Source organism: Manacus candei, unplaced genomic scaffold (assembly GCF_025592945.1).
Source record: "Manacus candei isolate 608988 ecotype Guabito, Panama unplaced genomic scaffold, ASM2559294v1 h1tg000011l, whole genome shotgun sequence".
Classification (NCBI taxonomy): Eukaryota; Metazoa; Chordata; class Aves; order Passeriformes; family Pipridae; genus Manacus; species Manacus candei.
The window spans coordinates 19,926,859-19,948,985 of NW_026138059.1; the positions used below are offsets into that span (position 1 = coordinate 19,926,859).

Here is a 22,127-nt window from a genome sequence, read left to right on the forward strand (position 1 = left end):
AGTTCCCTGCATGAGGATGCCTTTAAAGACCTCCAGAGGGAGATGCTGTCCAATTTCTGGCATTTAAATTGTTTCGAACATCCATCTTAGGCATCATCACTGGCCACACCAGCATCTTGCTACAGCCTGCATATTCTACTCTGTCAGGTCAGGAATTCAAAGCTCAAAAATAAATAGGAGAGGAAACAAGACATGTGACAACTTTCAAATTCTATGGCAGTTTTCTTGCACCCTTTAGAGTGTAACTTATTCATGCCCCAAATGCTATTGTTTGCCATCATCTATTTATATTTCTTTACCTTTACTGTTTGAACAATGTGTAAAAATATTATTTTCCATATTGTCACATATGCCTAGAAAGCTTAAGTAATGCCCCAAACTGTTTACTCCCCACTGCTAGCAAACAGTTTACACTGAAACAGTAGCATCTCATGTCTACTTTACTACCAGCACTACAAGAAATCTAAAGAAGAAAAAACCAATACACTGGAGGGTATTGGCATAGCCTTCTTTCCATCATTTTTTTGGTTCTTCTGGGATTTGTTTCCAAGAGAAGATGATTAATTTCCTGGCTGTTAACCCTGAACCACTCCTGACTGTGTTCTGCCTACAGAAATCAGACCTTCACCAAGTCCGGACTGGGACAGAACAACCACTAACTTTTAAACACTAGGGAAAATATTGTCCCTTCACGTTTACAGGCATAAGTAGTTCTGCTTTCCTTCCCATTTATTTAACAAGCACTGGAATGATTCTGCTAATGTAGCTATAACCCAGTTCTCATAGCTCAGAGATAAGGGACACTGTGCAAGGAAACCACCAGGCATCCCGTGCTTCTATAGCTACACTCATTACACACAATCCACCCAATAGTAGGGATATTTAAGAGAGTCACAAGGTTCCCATGGAGAGAGAGCTGAGATTTTGTCACATTTTATTCCAAATCTACTGAAAACAGAAGAGCTTTTGCCCAGGCAATTCTGGCAAGTACTTCCAGCATTATCCTGGCTTGTCAAACTGCATTTAGATTTTGCTGGACTTATTTACTTGTTTAATATGCTCGGAGAAATAGAAACATTTGTTGCTGTAGAGAATTTGGCTTACTTTGAAGACCTGGAACAACACTTAAAGATGAATCAGAGACTGACTGACTTAGGAATTTGATATATTAACCTCAGCTCATAGTGGTGTTGCATGCTGAAGTGCTAGAAGTAATCCATAGCACAGCTACTTCAGGTCTGAGACCAGACAGCTCTCTGAACTCTCAAACGACACTTTCATTGTGTTATTTTTATATAGTCAAGTTCTTGCCCCTTTCAAAAGTACTATCCAACACGAGTTGTAAGATGATCCTGAAGATCCACTTTAGGAGTCAAAACAGCACAACTATGTTTTAGGACAAACTCAGCATTCTTTGCTGATTGCATGGAAATAAATCCTAAAGGCTTGATTTTCAGAAGAGATTAAGCATTCAATCTCTCTCTCTCTCCCAAACACAAAGTTACAGCCCTTTAAGACCCCTTTAGTTAAAGGCTGATCCCTCCCACGCTGTTGTCCCTACCCTCACTCCCCACAGGGCCAGTCAGTGCTCTGCTTCCACCCTGTCAGTGAGGCATGCAGGAATGCTTTTGATCAGATGCATCAGAGGTGCGCTGGTGACATAGCTTGCCTGACAGAATCACACTGTATGGTTTGACTCAAAACATGGAGTGAAAATACTGAAGTATTTCAAAAACATTATCTGCAGTACTTCTTTTCAAGGTTTTGTTACTGTTTCTCTATTGTTTGTCCATTCCACATTTTCAGCTTTACTAGTTTGCTTTTTCTCCTTTTTTTTTTTTTCCTGGGCAAGGCCTTCCTTCTTCACGCTCTCTCTATTCCCCCATCTCCCAACACTACCTCACAATAGACGAGCTACGTACCTGGTCATAGCCATGGTCCAACTATCCTCAAAGCACATACTGCTAGAGAAAAATATGAAATACTGCTCAGGCTTACACAGTGTCATTTTTCTAGCTCCTGACTGTTATAATATAAATTCATCTTGGAGGCATAGCATTTCATATAATTCTTTCCTTTGCCTTTTAAAAGCACATATTCTTAAAACTCCTTTAACCCATTATTCAGTAGGCATTTATAATGTATTTTTCACAAACAGAAAAAATCAAGTATAAACATACCCTACATTTCTGGTTTCTAAATGTGTATACATACATATTTTGGTTGCATTCACGGTGAACAGTACCAACTTGCTTCCTAAGAGATACAGCTATGGATCTAGAGGAATACCTGTGGATTCCTCTAGATAAACCAACAAAAAAACAAACCAAGAGAAGAGAAAGAATCAAAGCCTCTCCACTCCAGGGAAACATACCACTCAGTGATGATTCTTCACTGAGAGTTTTAAATCTGTTCACCAAATTATTATCCCTCAGATATGCTAATTTTATCAGGATGTTTGGGTTGCCATCTTCAATATCCTGAAAACCATCATAAAGGCTTGTATAAGGCTATCAATCTGCCTGACTTAACATGAAATAAAATAAAAAGACAACATAATAAATGAGTTTCATTTCCCAGCAGGACCTACTCCACTTATCTACTTTGGTCCAAGTCCTATTTCAGGATTTCTGTGCAAAACCATGTTAAGCTGACAGTCTATAAGCAATTGTACACTCTACTCACCCAGTTAAGCCCTGGCACAACTTAGTTTCCATCTGTAATCTGAAGTACTCTAATTTTAGATTAGCAATCCACAGAGTTTCTTATATTGCTCCTCTTGCATTCTTTGATACAAGTTACTGGCATCTTCTAAGCTATGTCCTATTTTAATAGCTGTTGTTAAACATCCCCCTGGCTGCTAAAGTGGAAAGAAAGCCATCAACATTTGCATCTGACTAAAATCTAGCTTTTTAACCACATACCTGACAAATCTATAGAATATAGTCTTTAGGCACTGCTCTATAATTTTGACTACTACCTGGTTGTGAAACACCAACATTAAAATTACTTTTGTTTCTAATAAAAATCTTTCTTCCTCTGACTGTCCAGCTGTCCTCCCTTCACCCATGTAATTTTCTTACTAATTTTATACGTTGCTTCATTATCTGCTAATTTATATTCATGGAATAAAAGCTGACAGACATCTATTTAGGGATTTCTTGTGCCAGGAGGAAGGGAAAGAATATTTTTAAGCGCCATTTCCACCTCTGTTCTCAGACATTTTTATCTTTGCTATCTCCCTTGATTGTGGATTCATCCACAACCAGTAAGATTTTTGTAAGCCATTCAAAAGCATTACATTTTTTTCTGTTCATATTTCATCTTTCCCCTTGTGTTGTTAAAAGCTTTCTACCTTTTGAATTTCTTCCTTTGAGGAAACGGACTTCTATAAGCCATGATACCCACACCTGAAGTAGTTAACCTAGACTGACTTTGAAGCTAAAGGAGAGAAATAAGCAGGGTAACTGGGGATAAATCATGCTATTCCTAAACTCATATAGAATTGTCCTGTAAAAGGGCCTCTCCTTACTTATTAAAAGCCTAAAACAGTCCAGCTCGGCCATATTTAACTACAGGTGTAGTAAGTTCAGCAATATGAATCCGTATTATAGGTATTTCCTACCAACTTTCATGAACAATTAGGATCCTCACAGAGGATTCAAACATAATGATAACCACACAAACACACTGTGGGACAGAGAAATCAGATATCCAGTGGTTTTCCACCTTAAGACACCACCATATTTATTTTCAGAATGTAATTTCTATTTGTTTCTTTGTGAAGAAGCTTAATTGCTCAGAAAATAAGCAAATAACCTTTTCTGAGGGACTTCACTGATTCACAGAGACCTGTATTAATGTGACCTGCCAAACGGCTGCTATACCATATCTAGAGCCACAGAGAACTCAGAACTGTACATCTGCAGGGTCACAGCCCTGGGCCTCATCCAACAAGCAGAATATATATAGCCATTTCAAATGAGTCTGACCTGTGTCTTTCAAGTATTTCTGAAGATGCTGCTGTACATGCAAGTTTCTCAAAGAAGAGCTGGAGGAGGTTTAGCAGGCAGAACATTGTGCCAACCCTGCTGAGCCATGTGAGTGCCACTTCATACTCTTTTCCCCACTGCTGCTAGTTGGGTCTTGCCCTTGCCCTGTAAGTCTAGGACCTAAGCTAGTTTCTTTCCTTTCACTGCTTTCCATGCATCACACAGAAGCTCCAATTACTGGCTGGAGCGTCTCAAGGGACATCTACTCATACGAAAGACCAAAAACCCTCATAGCAGGTACAATTTCAAGGAGATAGTAAGTAAATGTGTTTCACACAGGCTTTCTACTATTACACCATTGCTTAGTTTAAGCTGTCAAAAACCCCTCTGTATGTTTTGAAAATATTTCAGGATGTTACTGATGAACATTTATAGTTATAGAATTAATCACTGCTATGAATCCCAGAATCGCATCAGATATGTAGAAAAGCTTCAAGGTTACATAGCTTTCAACAGCCAAAAGAGAGGAACTCCACAGCTCATTCTAGCCTCCATAAATGAGATTGCTGACACACTAGTAAAATCCTTGCTCTAAAGTAAGAGCAGCATTTTTACTTAATGTAAACAGACTAAGTATTCAGTTGCTTTATTTTTTTTAAAGCCACTAATTTTTGAGCAAGAGCTTCAGATAAGCACATATTCCATGCAATAATATCATAAATAAACTACAAGCAGAATGCTTGAAACTAATTGTATAAAGAAATTCTAGAATGTAAGGCTGGTTTACTCTGCTCAGCATGCACATCTAGGTAACGAGTGGAAAAACACGAGCCATTTGCAGAGCTTCCTTTGCCTCTTCTTTCCTGACACAGGTATGTGCATGTGTATACACATAGGTACACACACACAAATAAAAATACAAGGCAGAGTATATCAGCCTTGTATAGTGAAATTTCTTAATACAATAACTTTCAAATACATATATGTATATAAAAATATATAAAAAGGCACATAAAGGATAAACAAGTTATTATGCAGAATAGTGAAAACTTCTCTGGAGAAAGTAAAACATTTTCACTCTTCTGCACAGAACAAAGCAGACAACTTCCCCAGAAATAGCAGCACACATCAGAAATGCAGCTATCAACTCTGCAAAGTCAACACTGCAAAACGAAAATATTAAGCCTATTCTTAAAGTATACAGAAGGTGAGGAAGGCAAGAGGAAAAAAAAAGTACTATAAACATTATTGTAAGAAGATCTCTTAACAGGCTAGGGCCTTCAGCAGAGTGCAGAAACTCTTCCCAAAGCTTTTACTACAACAAAGTAGTTAAGAAAGGTTGTTGACTGATTAGCCTTTTATTTGTTAGATTGAGCAAAAAGAAGTTTGAAAAAGATCAAAAAAGTTCAGGTCAGTAACAGAGAACAGCATTACAGGACAACTGGATGTGGGAGCTATTTCATACACAGGCTGCGATGGCCTTCAAGACAAAAGCAAGCAGTTTAAGTTGCATCTACTGAATAAAGGTGAGTCAAGGGAAGGCAAGGAGATGAGTGATATGGTGAAAGCAAAGAGACAAGTGATCTCTGCACAGCATCCTGGACAGCTAAATGCAAATCCTCTGTCCTTTACACAAGATGAAAAAAAAATTGAGTGCAATGAAGAGAACAGAACAGCTCAGAGCTCCTCCAGGTAATTGCTGAAGGACCAACTATTGACTGAAATACACTTGAATGCACAAAAGAGACTGCAAAAAACCTGCTATGACCAATATCCCTCTCTTCCACTGATATCTTGCCTTGCTATATGCAGAAACACTTAAATTAATTTTCTATACTCTGCATTGTGAAAGGAGGTATGTATTTAATCAAAGGGCATACAAGGGAGGGGGGAGGAAAAATACATCAGCAACATAAGACAAAGTTACAGAAAGTATTTCCAATTTACACACCAGAAAAATCAAGTGCCTATGACAGGAAGCCTGAAATAAAGCAAAATGCTGGCTATCTATATTAAATTAGGAGACGTATTGTTAAATAAAAGCAGATATGCTTACATCCACAGTTAGAAAGATGCCTCGAGCTATCATCTGGCAAAACACTATGTCACTGCATTGCACGTGGCTTTCTTCTCATATCCTTTGTTCATTTATTTGTTTCATAATAACTATTTGAAGCTTCACAAAAAAAAAAAAAAAAACAAAACAAAACAACAAAACAGCCTGCATATATCAGTAGGGAAAAAAAAAGGACTGATTTCATGCATCTTGGTCTATAAATAACTGCTTAAAGGGAAAAGAGTTATATGCCTAATTCAACTCAGAAGAATCATCCTTTCCAATCCAGATTTGTTGTAGGAGATACGGGATTAGTTCATCTTCTTTTACTCTGTTTTTAAACAAAACAAGCACATTGTTTAATGCCTATTTCACATAAAATTAACAAAGAAAACTTCCTAAGAAACATGGCTATTAAACAATGTCACTTTTCAAGCAGAGTTAAAGCACATATCTGAACAATACACATTTTTGAGTGTGGCTTGAGTAGGAACAACAGCTCTGTACTGAAAGCTTTCCATTCACATCAACTGTATTCTCTTCATAACAAGTGCATATGCAGGCAGAGGGATTGTGCCTTTTCCAACAGCTGCCCCATCATTTTAAAGATGATTTCCATAAACATCATACACACATAAGCAGTGCTGGTCAACTTTCCTAACTTTCCTCCTTTCCTTCCCTCCTTCCTGGCCTGCAGACAGAACTTCTGCAGAGTCAAACCCAAGACCCCTCAGACAAGAACTGCTCTTCCCTTTCAAACAGGGCTGGGGGTATATTCTTTTTGGATAGATTATTTTTTAAGAACATATCCATTAATTCAGTAGAGGGGTGAAGAGGGCTTGACTTGACCTACTCAAATCTGGAAGCCAGGGGCTGAAAGCAAACCCTGTCTTCCAAGGGGGACAGTGACCTCAACAGGCACCATCATACACCAGCATTTAAGACAAAGCTAACAGCCAGCTTCTACCCCAAGCAGAAAATGAGGACCACTGCTCCAACAATCTTGCATTGGGTTTGTGTGGTCAAGTTTTGGTAGCAGGGGTTGTGGTGGGGGGGTGGGCTACTGGAGTGGCTTCTGTGAGAAGCTGCTGGAAGCTTCCCCCATGTCCAGCAGAGGCAATGCCAGCCAGCTTCAGGACAGATCTGCCACTGGTCAAGGCTGGGCCAGCCAGAGAAGGTAATAGCGCTTCTGTGATAACATTTAAGAAGGAAAAAAAATTATTGTGCTGAAGTAATTTGGCTCAGAGAAGAGAGGAGTAAGAATATGTGAGAGGAACATCTACAGACACCAAGGTCAGTGGAAAAGGAGGGGGAGGGAGTGCTCTGGGCACCGGAGAGGTGATTCCCCTGCAGCCTGTGGGTGTGCAAAGATCCACCTGAAGCCTGTGCAAGAGACCCACACCAGAGCAGGTGGATGCCCAAAAGATGCTGTGACCCTGTTGGAAGCCCATGCTGGAGCAGGCTCCTGGCAGGGACCTGTCGACCTGCAGAGAGAGGAGCCCACACTAGAGCAGGTTTTCCTGGTAGGACTTGTGACCCTGGGGGTACCCACACTGGAACAGGCTGTTCTTCAAAGACAGTAACCCATGAAAAGGGACACATGCTGGAGTAGTTGTGAAGAACTGCAGCCTGTGGGAAGGACTCATGCTGGAGAATTTCATGGAGAACTGTCTCCCGTGGGAGGGACCCCACCAGAGCAGGGGAAGGACTCCTCTCCCTGAGCAGCTGCAGGAACAATCTGAGATGAACTGACTGTAACCCCCACTCCTCATCTCCCTTTGCCACTGGCAGGGAGGACACAAAGCCCAGGAAGAAGGAAGGGGTAGGGGGAGGTGTTTTTAAGGTTTGGTTTACTTCTCATTACCCTATGCTCAAATTTTGACTGGTAATAAATTCAACTGATATCCCCAAGATAAGTCTGTTTTGTCCATGACAGTATTCGGTTTGTGATCTCCCATGGTCCATATCTCAACTCATGAACCTTCTGTTATATTTTCTCTCCCCTGTCCCGTTGCAGAAGGGAGTGACAGAGTGGCTTTGGTGGGTGCCTGGCATCCAGCCAGGGTCAAACCACCATAAATTCTTCTGAAGTTTAGCTCTAGCAGGTTTTAAGAGGTAGCTGGCAGAAGAGCAGGTTACATGTCTGAAGCTGTTTTTCTGGAATAAAACTCTTTATATGCATATAGTGAGATTAGAGACTGAAGAAAACAGGCCCAACATACTACTGCATTTTCCAACAGGAAACATGCTGAACTTTGAGACAGTACGTAATTCAGGAAGAAGAGTAATAGAATGGGTATTAAAAGAATTTCCTGCCAAAGCACAAATATTATCAATATGTAAATCTTCACAGGAGGTACTTAATGCTTTTGATATTAAATACTCTGCCTATGCAAGTCCTCTCCTATTGCTCAATCCTCTTCAAAACTATTGCAAAGCTTTCCAGATGAGGAGATTATGTCAAGAATCCTCTGTCTAGATGGCATTTCTCAAGTGCATCCAAGTCTCCTAAATTGCATTACGAGGTCACTTAGAAAGTTCTCTGAGTTGTCAACAAAACCAGTTTTAAGCCCAGAAAGGTTGCAGAAGCTCTAATCTAAACACTTGTTAATTGTTGAACCACAGCTCTGTTCGTTGCTGTCCTACTTTGTCAACAGTAAAACCCACCTCTATCATCACAAACATACCCTGACTGTTGACAGTAATTCCAATTTTCTTTGTTATAAATACTCACAAAAAATTCAGCTACTTCTACAATGCATATAAGCCATATCTCTAACAACTACCCTGGCTCTGAACTTGGCTGAACTTGCTCAGTACATCACTAAATTTGCAATTCTTTTAAGTCAAATGCTGTATTTGTTAACTTTTTCTGAGTTCACTACAAGATTTTCAGTATTTCTTAGTTGTGCAAGAAAAGGCTTTTGGAAACCTCTGTCCATTTCACCTGCTTCGCCTGCAGAGGAAAAAACAACCGACCTCAAACTGCAGCTTCATCAGTGTCTGTCCTGACTTCCATATACCATCCAACTGAAATCCATATACCATCCAACTAAACCATCATCTTTCAAGATATTTGCAGCCAGATAAATAATGGGCCAAGAAGATATGTCTTCTGTCTTCCCACATCTTAATTAGCAAACAACTCAAAGCCACCTACAAATGCATGGACAGTTACTCCTCAGCCCATCCCCCTGTCCCCCGGGTTTTCCTCTTGCTCTTTCCATTTGACCCCTGCCCACATCATCTGGATTCTCCTTTGATGCCACTGATCTTGAATTAGACTGTAAATCCTTTTTAGGAGAGCTTATACCTTACTACGAACAATAAAAGTGCAAATCCTAAGAGGAACCTTCAAGTTTTACTGAAACACAATATAATTTGAACCTATGGCAAATGTACAAATCTTCACTGAAAGCTATTTGCAAAACATGGATTAGTGAAGTTTCCTCAAATATAAAGCATGTTTTCTTGATATTGCAAATACTGTTTTAGCTACCTACATGGCAATAATGTTTATAAGAACACTGAGCAGGACATTAGTTTCTTTATAAAAAAGTCGGAAAGTGCAGAAAGTCTTTGGTTTTCTGTCTCTTACGTGGAACGTAAAGGGACAGATTAATGTTTAGATTATGTCCTCTTGTACTTTTACACAAACATGTCTACAAACATATTTGAGAAAAAAGGATACTGACAACAAGAAAAAACAAGTTAACAACAAAACTCTCCTTACCAAAGGCATAGGTATTTAACATACATACCAAGCAGACACATACCTTCTCTCAAGAGGGAATACACTACTGCTTTCAGTATCAACTTAAATCAGTTATGTGCTACAACCTCACTGCTCTTTTTCTGGTATGATAGCAATGATGATTAAATACCGTCCCAATCACATAAACTGTTCTCTATGTCCTGGGGTCATATTTAAGCACTAGGGTCCACCCACACATAAACCTACTTGGCATGACCGCAGTCTTGAAATTGTCTCAAGTGATTTCTAGAAAAGCATGAATCAGCTTTTAGAACTTTCTCCTTTTTTTTTTTTTTTTAAAAAGGAGGAAGGAAGGAGAAGGAAAGGGTGAAGGGTGAGAATAACTGAACCTCAAACAGCTGAGATGTTGTGATACGTCAGAGGTGAACCCAGCCACATGAAATCTCCCTGACGTCCCCATCATTGTGCAGGGTTGGGCCTCTTCCAAGAAAAATTAATTTTTTAATGCTTTTTTTTCTCCATGGTTTCTCTAATTGGTGCATTTCTAGTTTCCAGGACTCCTGTGATTGCTTCTGCCATGGCTTAGGATTTCAAATTCTAAATGAGCCACTGCAAAGACGATAAAGATGTGAAATAATCTTGTAAAAATTTTCTAGTGGGGTCTAGAAATGAAGCCAACCAACCTGTAGAACCAAGCAGCTCTAAAAACTTAGAACTGAATTTGCAGTTAAAAATATAACTGATTTCATTTTTGCTTTTTCCTATCAGAGATTGGATGACTTCTAGATATTCATTCACAGACATTACAAGAAATATTAAGCAGTAGGTAGAAAAGTTTGGCCTAATTCGTATGTCTGTGACAAACCAAATAGAAGTTTTAAACAGACAACTATGTTTTAGGTGTCAAACATTTCTTGACGTCTGTGGCAGTTGGCAGCTGCAAACATCCGACTGAAAGCCCCATCTGCTGCTTCACAGCTTCCAGTCGAGGATGTTTACAGTCGCTTACTGTCAACAGCAATACACATTCCTTGGCTGTTTATTTTATATTATTAACATGCAGAGGCCTCCAAGCAGGTTAGTTAAGATCACTACAACTTCTGTTGCTGTGTTGCTGCCCGCAGATGTACACGGGACTGCAAGTATTTACTTAATGAAATAAAGTACAATAGAGGAACATTTGCAAACAGCCAGGCGTATTTTCTGTTCAAGCATCACACTTCTAGAATTATGTTGATTATTTTAGATCCAGTAAGAATTAAATAACGGCGTATAAAAAGGGCAACTTGCTTCCACTGTTGTGTTTGTTTTGTTCTCCAAGAGACTTGAGCAATCCTGTCACATTCATACAAAAACTGCATTACTCTACAATAAAATTCACTTATCAGCACAGAAACTAAAGATAGTAACTGACTGGCATGAAAATAGAACCAAATCCTTCCTAAGGGTATTTCAGTACAGCGTCTGGGATGGCTTCTGCCCCACAAAAAAGTGGGTGCGAGGGAATTATATGATATTAGAAGTTAGTTTATGCAGCATTTGCTTCAAAATAAAACCATGGAAAAAACCCCACCACCCAAGCCACTGAGGACTATGAGGAAGAGGCAAGAAGTTGCGTAGCAAGCTCTGCAAAGGCTCCAGTAAAGTTCAAATCTGCTACGATTCTACAAATTCTCTGAGCTAATCATTTGCTGTTACACTTCATGCAGCTGACAGAACAGCACTTCTCACCAAAGAAAAAAGCCAGAAAGATTTGGCTAAACAACATCTTGGTTGTACAGTTCTGCTGTTTGTTTTCCATTCCATCTCCCATTTCCTTCTTAAGTTAATGATGGGGAAAATTAAAGATTAATCACTCAACTATTTTTCTGAAGTCATATGAAACCGCAGCAGGTCAGCAGAGTGATTATATCACTCTAATTAGAAGGTGTTTTTCCTTGAAACTTTCTTGCCCCCAAATGAAATTACCACACTGTAAGCCGAGTAGATTATGAAAAGACTGGGATTCAGAAGTCTGTGGTGTATTTATTCAAACTGATAAATGTGAAGGATCTCTATAAATCACTTTCAAAACTCAGGATTATATTTTCTACACTAAGGTTAAGAAAGTTAATCTTTCAGGTAGCAGGTGAAAACACGCAAAATTATGTTGAGGCCTTTCCCTTTATTCGACACCAACTTTGAGCTATTAAAGCTTCCTAGGGAATCACATTTTCTCAATGGGTCAAGTCACTAAGGAAACAAAGCAAACTTTATCAGTGCTGCACAACTCTCCATTCCAGAAATTCCTGGCACTTGGCATCTATATACCACACCAGAGTCACAGGATCCACTCACTCTCTCCTTAGGAGAGCTACCATGACAAGCTATGAAACTCTCAGCAAGGTCCCCAACTTTCACAAAGTTTCACAATACAAGGAGGTACTGGACACTCCTGTGTGAGGTCTACTGAGGAACAGGATGGTAGGAAAATATATTTACTATAACAATACTTTTGAAAAAAAAAAAAAGGAAAAGAGTTACTATTTTGGCAAGTTCTATATTATTTAGCTTAAGCCAGCTAAGAAAAACACTTGTCACCTTGTATAACTATGTACAAACTGTAACAAAAAAGGCCAACAAAAAAATCCTCAAATGCAAAGCACTGACTGCAGAATGAAAATATTTCACCTTAATTACATCTAGTCATGAAACTGAAATTAGCCTTTTATTTGTAAATGTACTGGCCTAATATCCACAATTTTAAGGGGGACAAAGTAGGGAGCCTATAAAATCCTAATACTTTTAATTAATTAGATGAAGGACATTATGTCAGGAACATTATGCAATTCCACTCCATGTATGGCTTCCTTTCCACTTTTAAAACACATCAAACAGATTATATCTGTATGAAAGTCAAAGCAAGGTCAATCTAAAACTGTGGCACTTTATCACATAGTAGGGACTGTTATGCAAGAGAATTCCATCAGTTATCTTTACTACACTGATTTTTAATTTGTAAAGTCTTCCGTAACACCTCTATAAGAATAAAGTGTCCAAGACTTGAATAGCAAACAACAGGGCTTGATACATGTTCATCTTGATAAGGTTGTGAATAAACAAAGGTAAGACAAAAGGAACAACAATCTGACTTTTCAATGTCTTCATGAATTTACAGTTCATGTCACAGAAGGAGCAAGGGGCGAACTGGTAGCACTTAAGCCTTCTTCAGTTTAAAAAAAAAAAGCTTTCAACTGTTTTTCTCTCACTCTTCTGAAATTTCCAAACCAGATCATTGGTGACAAAGAAAAAAACAACAAAAACAAACTAACAAAAAAAGCAACTCAGCCAAAACTTTCCAAGTGTTCCTAGAATTCAAAACCAGGGCCTCTATATTTTCTGTTATCTTCCATATAAATATAGATGAGGTGATATAGAAACTCAGACAAGTAAATTAGTTTTTAACCATACCAGATTAACTCTGAAATACCAACAGATAAAAATGCAAATTCAAAGCTGCATAGAACTTGAAAAAAACTTAACTTTTGGAAATTATTTCCTAACTAGTTTTGTAGTCTACATTTTCTAATTTGCTTGTCAAAAACTTTAAGATCATTAAATATGGGAAAAATTACTCCTCCTCTTGCTGTCACTGACAGCACAGGAAGATTAAGCACACATTACTTATATGAACTCAAGTTCACAGCTGTTATGATACAGCATGAGTATCTCCAACTGTTGCAGATGAATCTGATTCTCCCAACTGCATTTGAACTCATTCTAAAATGCCTGAAGCAGGAGGCTCTCCCAGCGCTAAGAAGACACTTACGGACAAGCAGTTGAAATTATGCACCAAAATGAGATACAAAATATCCAAATGTTTGGGAACAAGATGTCAGAACTATTGGTAAAATCAGGAACAACATGCAGTGCATTTTCTTGAGCCTCTTCCCAAAACTCAGTCTAATCATTAAGAATTTTAATCAGCTTTTAATCTATCCAAGTGAATGACTGCTAGTGTACCTCACTAGCAATACATCTGTAGAAAAAACCCCAAGAACTTACTTCTTGGATACCAGCTGATCCTACTTCAGTCTCCTTCATGAGAGATACCCGCACCTTTGGGGAGAATTACATTCTTCGTCTGCCAAAGACTGCTCCTTAGATTTCCAGGAATTCAAATCACATATATGAACAGAAGTTATTGTAATTCCAGAAGTTCAGTAGCTCAGATCACATAGTTCTCACTGCAAGAAGTGAGATAGCTTTTAACAACCATTATTAAAACTATGCCTTTTTCTGGTACAGCCATTTAAAACTCAGAATGTGTTTAAAGTGACACATTACTCCTGAATGCAGCTGTCTCTCAATTAGAAGAGATAAAGGTTAACTGCTAAGGCAGCATTAAGTATTCAGAACCTATACTGAAGTAGTTAAATTTCCCAGAGGTAGGTATAACAACTTCTCTTATTTATTATGTTAAGAAACATATAGATTACACAACCAAAACCAACCATACAATAAATTTGAGATTGAGCATCACTTCAAAAAACCAAAATCCCCACAGAGCCCTCTTAGTTATGCCTTTAAGATGGAGAAGGAATTTATTCATGCAACCATTCTAGACAAAAAGGGACATACAGAAGCCCTTTGCAGAGGGATGGACAGACACACAAGACAGAACTAGATTATTAGGAGGAAACCAAAGAAATACAGAAATAGAGATTGAGAAGAGTATAGAAAGAACACAAGGGGAACTAAAGTATACCAGTCAAAAGTAGCAGGAGAACACTCACATGACAGTTCTGAAATCCAAGTTATGAGCACAAAACAAAACCAAGAGAAGTGCAGGACGTAGGAGTTATTAACTCAAATGTATATACTCAAATTTTATTATTTATCAATTTGCACTCCTGATACCTTTGGAAGGTACTTGAACCCGCTCTGTATGTGACCACATGAAACAAGGATGCTTTTGATAAACACATCTTCTCCATCAATCAACGACCTGCAGCAACAAGTGAAGGCTAAGGAGGGATATCAGCACTCCTTACGCTCGCTATAGAATCAGCGAACAGTAGTACAGAGTTGTTTTCTGCTCTCCACTTCAGTGCCACGAGGGCATCGCTATGAATGCCACAAACCTTTAGTGGCCAGAAAGAAAGATGCAACAGGTTCAACTGTCCTCTCCTATCAGGTGGCAGAAGTAGGTGATGCCCAGGGGGTGCAGAGCATTGCTCTCCTTGCTGGCAGAACTAGCACCATGAGTGGAGCAGCGACCAGCCCAAAGCTGCGTTTAAGTACGCATCACTGTGCCAGCTGCCACCACAGAACGGTTGACTTCATGGCTTCCTATTTCAGGCAAGTACAAAGACCATGTAGTGGGTCAAAACAAGAATAAAGAGCATATATTGAATCAGCAAACAGTCCCCAGTGGCAATAATTTCTTCTCATGGCTATTTGGGAGAAGCATTACTCGAGAGCACAACATTACAGATCCCAAGCTTAGCAAAGTACATTTATTTAGATTTGACAGCATGATCAAACTACCTATAGCACACAACTCATTCAGCTGTATTGTCCGTATTCAAAAGGAAGGCAAAACACAGCTGCAGTGGTAACAAGCCTATGGCACAGGGGACACACTACAGGCATGGCACATATCAGAGATCCCTGCAGACAGGAGCAAACACGTTTGGGCTGACCAGAACCATCTTCAAACACAAAACTCTGCCCCAACATCCTCCTAGAATTTCTAGAATGCTTTCATCTTGTATTTTGCAAACTGTCTCCTAACTCACATTTCTTATGTCCTTTATTCAGGACATGTAATTTGTGCTGAAAATACGTTCTCTGGAGAACATATTTTATACCTTGCTGTACTCTTGGGAAAAGCACAGACTCGAACTCTGATCCTTTTGTTGGTCCAGTGACTCACACCTCACATGCTACACATTTACCCTCATATTTCTGATTTCAGGGTCCGGTAATCAATGGAGGAGTCAGTTCTGCTTGCCCATAGCCAGGACACGGCACCCATCCCAACTCCCCTGCAAATACAGGGAAGGCCATTTTTCTCTCCCATCACTCCTTCCCTTGTACAGAGCTCAAACATGCAACTGGGACATAAAGACTCTCAAAATAATTAATCCAATCATAATGTTTGTCCTTCATTTCCAGTAGATCAAAACAAATACAACTTCTGGCCACAACAATGTTTTCACTTAATGTGCTCCAAAGTGAACAAACCCCAGATGTTGCAGAAGAGTCTGCATGGCTTCAGCTCATACATCCTTACCTATGAGGTTGTGCTATGCATCGATTACTCTAGTCCCAAAAGTACTTGAACATTACCATAAATTAGTGCTAGATACAAGAGAACTTCTGGGTACTACGTTAAGCAAAACATCCACTAAAAGTGTGTAGAAAGCAACTTCATTAACAACACCGTGTGCTAAATTAATTTACAAAATGCTTATTTATTCACAGCACTATGAAAGTAAAACATAACAGCAACATTTAAAGAATGAAACTAGAGTTCATACACAGCAAATGCATTAACCTTTGCACACATACAGACTAGGGCAATATATCTACTCAAGTCCCATTCTTCATTTATTTCCAACAGCCTCCCCTTTCCCTGGGTGTGACCGGGCTTATGGCATGCAGGAACAGAATGAGGCTGAACATCAGCCTCAAGGTAGCTAAACACTTGCTTGTTCCCACAGTTTGTAATTAAACACTCTGACCTATTGGATAAAATGCTAACATCATACCAATAGGGCCACGAACCTGAATCTTGTTAATGTTAACCTGTATCTTCATCACCTTGAAAAGGTCTTTCCTCCCAACTTTCCAGCAGTAGAAGCTGCAAGAGACTAACATGCACACGGAAAAAAACATCCATCAAGTTAAAAGAGAGGAACAATTCAGTCCTACAAAGTGAGGAGAAAGCATTAGACTGAGCAGTGAAGCAAGGGGAGAGAGGGCTTACCAGCATAAATGCATAAATGTTAAGACACTGTGGAAGCTCCAAAGTGCTCAAAAAACACAGTAATCAACACTGACATGCCAAAGAAAGCATACACTAGAAAGTTCTGTAAGAGGAAAAGGCAGAGTGAGCCCCACTGGAACAGCTAAAATAGAGCCACATGTGAGAAATGACAGGTAGGAAGAAGGCACAAACTGAGAAGAAACCCTACTGTTAACTTCAGGCATCAGGAATTTATCCCAAAATTTCCAGTTTAAGTCACAAAAGTGCTGCACCCACACAGCCTTCCACAGATGCGAACAGGTCGTGTAACCGCATTTTGCTTCTGACAGCAAAAATAACTGCCCAGAGGTTAAAGAAAAGAAACAGATAAGGAAGCAGGAGGACACCTATAAAACGGCTTCCTACCAAAAAAACCTTTTTTTGATGGTTATTAGCAAGGAAAATCCCTGGTGGATAAATATAGCTTTTGTAGTCAGCTAAAAATTAGAGCTATTAGAATATCTCTTGACAGCTCCAATAACAGCTCTCAGTTGCTTAGACTCATTGAAAGTTTATAATCAACTTGCTGCAAAAGCTTTTATTTAGAACATGTGTCACTGAAGAAAAACACTGAAGCAAAACCTGATTTTATTTTTCAAATGTCTTAACAACTGATCCCCTTGGAATTATGTCAGGCATGTCACATTAGGATGGCTTGGGCTCACCTTGACCAGCAAGTATGTTAAAATGCAACTAAACCTGTCTACATTTGCACTCCCAGCACATGCTTCTAAAATTTCAAATGGTTACAGAGGAAAGGCATCTGTGGATCTAACACTGATCAAGACCACATTACCAATGTGTTTTACTTCAACATGAAGTGTTACAGGCAAAAGCAGTCTTAGAGAATAATGTAAAACTTATTTTCTACACACCTGAATTTAAAAGAGAAGGGAGAACTTTCCTGTGCAAAAATCTATTTGCTGTGGTTGGTTCTGTTGTTATAAAAGGTACAATTATACAGTACCTGTTTTTGGTGTGAAGGGTTATATATGTAAATGGTTGAATTAATAAACCAGAGTTCAGAATGAGCTTTTCCTGTTCCTGTTAATTTATGGTCCGGTGTTACATTCCTTTCATGTAATGCCACAGTTTTCAGTGAATAACTTCACATTATCCTCCTCAGAGTGCATTTACAAAGAACATCAACCATCAGTTTCATAAGACTCTCCCTCTTAACCCTCAAGGATTTAGGTGCCCGATAAAGTTTTAGATACTACTAAAACTTTAAACATCCGTGCTTGGCTGCTACTACTCTCTGAGCACACAACTTTCTGCCAGCAGGTACTTGTGCCAACACTGAAGCCTTCATAACACTGCTTGAACCAGCACCGCACGTCCAAACCACCACACGGTTCTCAAATTCCCTGCTTGCCCTCTCGCTCCTCAACTGCTGAAACACAAGAACACGTCTCTGGAAGTGCAACTTCCAGATCTGCCCTTTATCCCAATGAAATAAGGAGTTTGTGAATCAACCAGCTGCACCAGAAACCTTTTTGTACAACACAAACACTAGGTCAAGAAGCATTCAGGTTTAAATCCCTCTCTAGACCTGTCTCAGCCACAACCCAGAACCCAGCTTTCATTACTCCAGTTAAATTCTTGTGACTGCGTGGTAATGCCATCCATGTTTCATCCAGTGCTTCCAACAGAAGAAGCTCAGCCCCGGAGCTTCTGCCACCCAGGAGGGCACCATATTCAAATCACTCTCCCAAATCAGCAATATGACCTAAAGAAGAACCTTTGGAAAAGGGGACCCTGCTCAGGCATTTCATTCCAGGACAATGTTTGTAACTGCAAATAATACAGATGGATTGACACCTTTACCTAGCTAGACCCAAGACATAAGCCTCTGTAAAAGTTAAGCTGCAGAGCAGATCTCTCTCTACATGTCCTACCGGTCCCTGAGACACTCTGATTGTTTTCCTCTGAGGGGTAGCCAGAGGACACCTTGCATGGCCTTTCCCTGCAGGTCATACAGGCAAAGCAGGGGCCAACTCTAGGCTACGGGCATCAGGGCAGCTGCAGGTCAAGCATCTGCACACTCTAGCCCTTAAGCTACCTTGGATGTTTTGCCTCCTCCTTCTGTCAACTGTACTGAAAGTACAGACATGCTGTTGGTCTGTTTATCTTCACTCAGCTTTCTAAAGAATCAGTGAAATGAATCACATGTGGCACTTGTAACTATTGTACTAAAATAAACAAAATTCAACCACAGGATCACTTTTTAGTATTCAAAGCACTTGCATGCTTTCAGTCCTGCTGAAAATACTCGCTCGGAGGACACCCTCTCCCTCCCTGGGCTCTAACAGCTCCCAACCCTATGCAGCGTCAGGGCAGTTACTTGGCTGCACACGCAGCTTGAACATCACATCTGACTTCAGGGTTAGGGAAGGGGATTCCAGTACAAAAGCAGCATTGAGAAAACAGCTTAGAAAAGTACAGCAGCACTGCCAGGGCTCTAACTTTATAAGTAGATTTATAATTAAGAGTAAGAGCTATTAATTAGTTTTCAATGGTAACAGCAAAGAGCTAATGATCTATTAGGAATCACCAACACTGCATTTAACATTTAGTATTTCCCTCATTTCTCATGAGGCAAAAGCCATACTTATAAATTCAAGATATGACACAAGAGATCTCAACACACAAAAGCTATTGCCAACAACATTAACTTCAGCAGGAAACCTATCCTATAGAAAGTGAACATAGCAGAAATTAATCTTTACCCAGATATTTTGACGGGGAGTTCACACGTAATGCTTCCATTCTTGGTATGAGTTTTAGTTACAACAAAGCCATGGACAACAACCATAAAGCAGGTAGTACGTGTTTTAACATGGGTGCATCAGGTTTGACTTCAAGAGCCAAATTTTTTTTTGAGGGGGGGTTGTATCTTCTGCAATCAAGCTTTTTAAACTGCCTTCTCCATCCAAACAGCTGGAGTATAGAAGAGCTTAAAACAAAAAAAAAGTGAAGTGCCCCATTGTGTTTTGACTCAAAGTAGATACAGCAGTAACCCTCAAGGTTACCTTGCCCTATGCGCGGCCTCAGGAAGGAAAAAAACACAGTTTCAGCAAAGGAATTTCTTGCCTGGCTGGAGGCCGCACCCGCCACATCAACTGATGGCAGAAAAGCATTTGGATTCACAAGTCTACCCGTAGCACCCAGCCGGAGGCAAAGTAAAACTTTCTCATTTTCGGAGAAGAAAAGAAACTCTTGCTCAATAAGTAGCAATTATGCTGCAGAATTTATATGCTGAGCACGGCTGAATGTACGAACACCAGATCAGTCAACCATAGCTTTAGTGCTTTGAGTATGATTAACAGAATGAACTTTCAAAGGTCAATTAAATGTCAACACATTTTAAAGAGATATTCTTCTTAAGTTGGGTGATGTGTAACAGTACCTTCCAGAGCTGCTGTGCCACTTTCATCTTAAAATTTTACCCATCCAGTACTTACACGTGCGGATATAAAGATGATAACTAATTAACTACTGATAGAAAATAATGGCTATTTAACTCCTGGCTTTTCTATTGCTAAGCTATCTTTATTACTTGTGTCTAACCAAGTACACAGGGACGCTTACCCTAAAATTTCATTTCAGCTGTTGAGGGTGAGAGCAAAGAGAGAAGAAAAGGAGCAAGAACAGTTTGAAAGTCTAATAATTTACTATATGAAAATGAGAAGAGGTTTTTGATATGCAATTGAGCTGCTTGGATATAAATCTGGAGGAGGAAGAGGGGGACAGCACTGTAACTGAATTCATTATGAACATGTTAATCATGACTTTAGGCAGCCCAGCAATTTATCTCTTCGCTTCTAAACATTTCTGGGAATTCAAACTTCAGCTAACTAGCTCAAGACATCTTAAAATTAATGCTGAAAAAACTGAACACTCAGTACAGATTCATTTAAATCACCTCTCCAACTGGATGATGAGATCATTAGTTTAAAAAAAAAGGTCTCCATCTCAGTACAAACTAAAAGGATTAAAATCCTGACCAAGGCCTCACAACAGTACTATAATCATTCTGACACGAACAATATTTATTCAAGACCAGAGCTAAAGAATCATTTGAGAGCTGAGAAAAACCAATAGAGAGCCGCACTCTGTGCAGACGCCAGAGGAAAACGGGCTGCAGAGTTTTCCTTCTATAAGGGCAGCGGTCCCGGCACCTCTCCACAGGTAGGCTTGTAACTCCACGCGATTTTAGGATGAGTTTTTCAGGAGGTTCCCGCTCCAGCCCTGGCAGCCCCGCTGCGTTTCGGGCCAGGTGCCGCGGGCAGCGGCGGCTCTGCCCAGACAGGGACTAGGGCGGACAACCTCCAAAGTTCCTAAAAAGTTCCCAGCCCCAGGGGCTGCCTGACCCCCGCCGGGCACGGCCGCCCCGTCCCGCCGCACCTGCGGCCCCGGCCGGCGCCCTTGGGCACAATCCGGGAGCTGCGGGCGGAGCGGGCACCCGGACCCCCGCCCGCTCCTTACCTGGCCGGGTCCCGCCGGGCCGCGCCCAACTTTCCCACTCCGGGCGAAACTTGCGGCAGGCAGTGGGCCCGCTCCCGACGTCCGCCTCCAGCCCAGCCCAGCCTAGCCTAACCCAGCACAGACTGTCCCGTCCCGTCCCAGCCCAGCCCCCCGCCGGCCCAGCCACAGGGGCGGGGAAAGGGGGCGGGGGTAAGCGAACCCGCCCCGCGCCGGGCATTGTACGCCCCCGGAGCGCCTTTCGCGGCAGAGGAGGCAAGGCAGGCTCCTCCTCCCCTCGCCATGTTCTTTGTCTGTCTGGCTCTCCCCGGCCGTTCCTCCGGCGCCGCGGCCGCCCCGGCGGGGCCGGCGGAGCGCGGCGGGGCCGCCCCGGCCGCAGGTGACAGAGCGGCCACCCCCGCCCAGCACCGCCCCCCGCCGGCGGGATCTCGGCGCGCTCTGCCAATCGGCTCGGGGCAGAGAGGCAGCCTCGGCCAATCAGGCGCCGCGGAGCGCGGAGGGTGCCCCGGGTGAGCCAATGGGACGCGGAGCGGCGGGCGGGCCCGCCTCCCCCGCGCGGCGCGTGGAGCGGGGAAGCGGCGGGGCCCGCGGCGCGGGGCCTCGCGGGGCTCCTGGAGCTCCATGAGGGCAGCGCGTCCCGGCCCCGTGGGGTCTCACAGCGGCACGGCCGGCCCGGGCAGGCCTCGCCTGCCTCCGACGAGACTTGACTGGGGAGGCGGGAGGAGTCGAGGGCAGAAAGGGCTTGCGAAAAAGCAGTGTGACGTCCCTTCTGGGGATCCGGAGAGGAGTTGGTAGAGACCGGAGCAGCCGCACAGTCTGAGAAGCGCTGTCTGTCTCTAGTGGTTGTTTCTTACGCGGCCAAAAGCC

At 41.3% G+C, this 22,127-nt stretch overlaps 1 protein-coding gene across 1 annotated transcript in view; it reads right to left on the reverse strand.

The window, feature by feature from the left end:
• OGFRL1 (opioid growth factor receptor like 1) overlaps positions 1–21,538 on the reverse strand; it is a 91,551-nt gene extending 70,013 nt beyond the window's left edge. The window contains exon 1 of the mRNA XM_051777731.1: positions 21,264–21,538. The gene's annotated coding sequence lies outside the window, so the exon portion shown is untranslated. The remainder of the gene's footprint in view (positions 1–21,263) is intronic.
• Between the last annotated feature and the right edge of the window lie 589 nt (positions 21,539–22,127).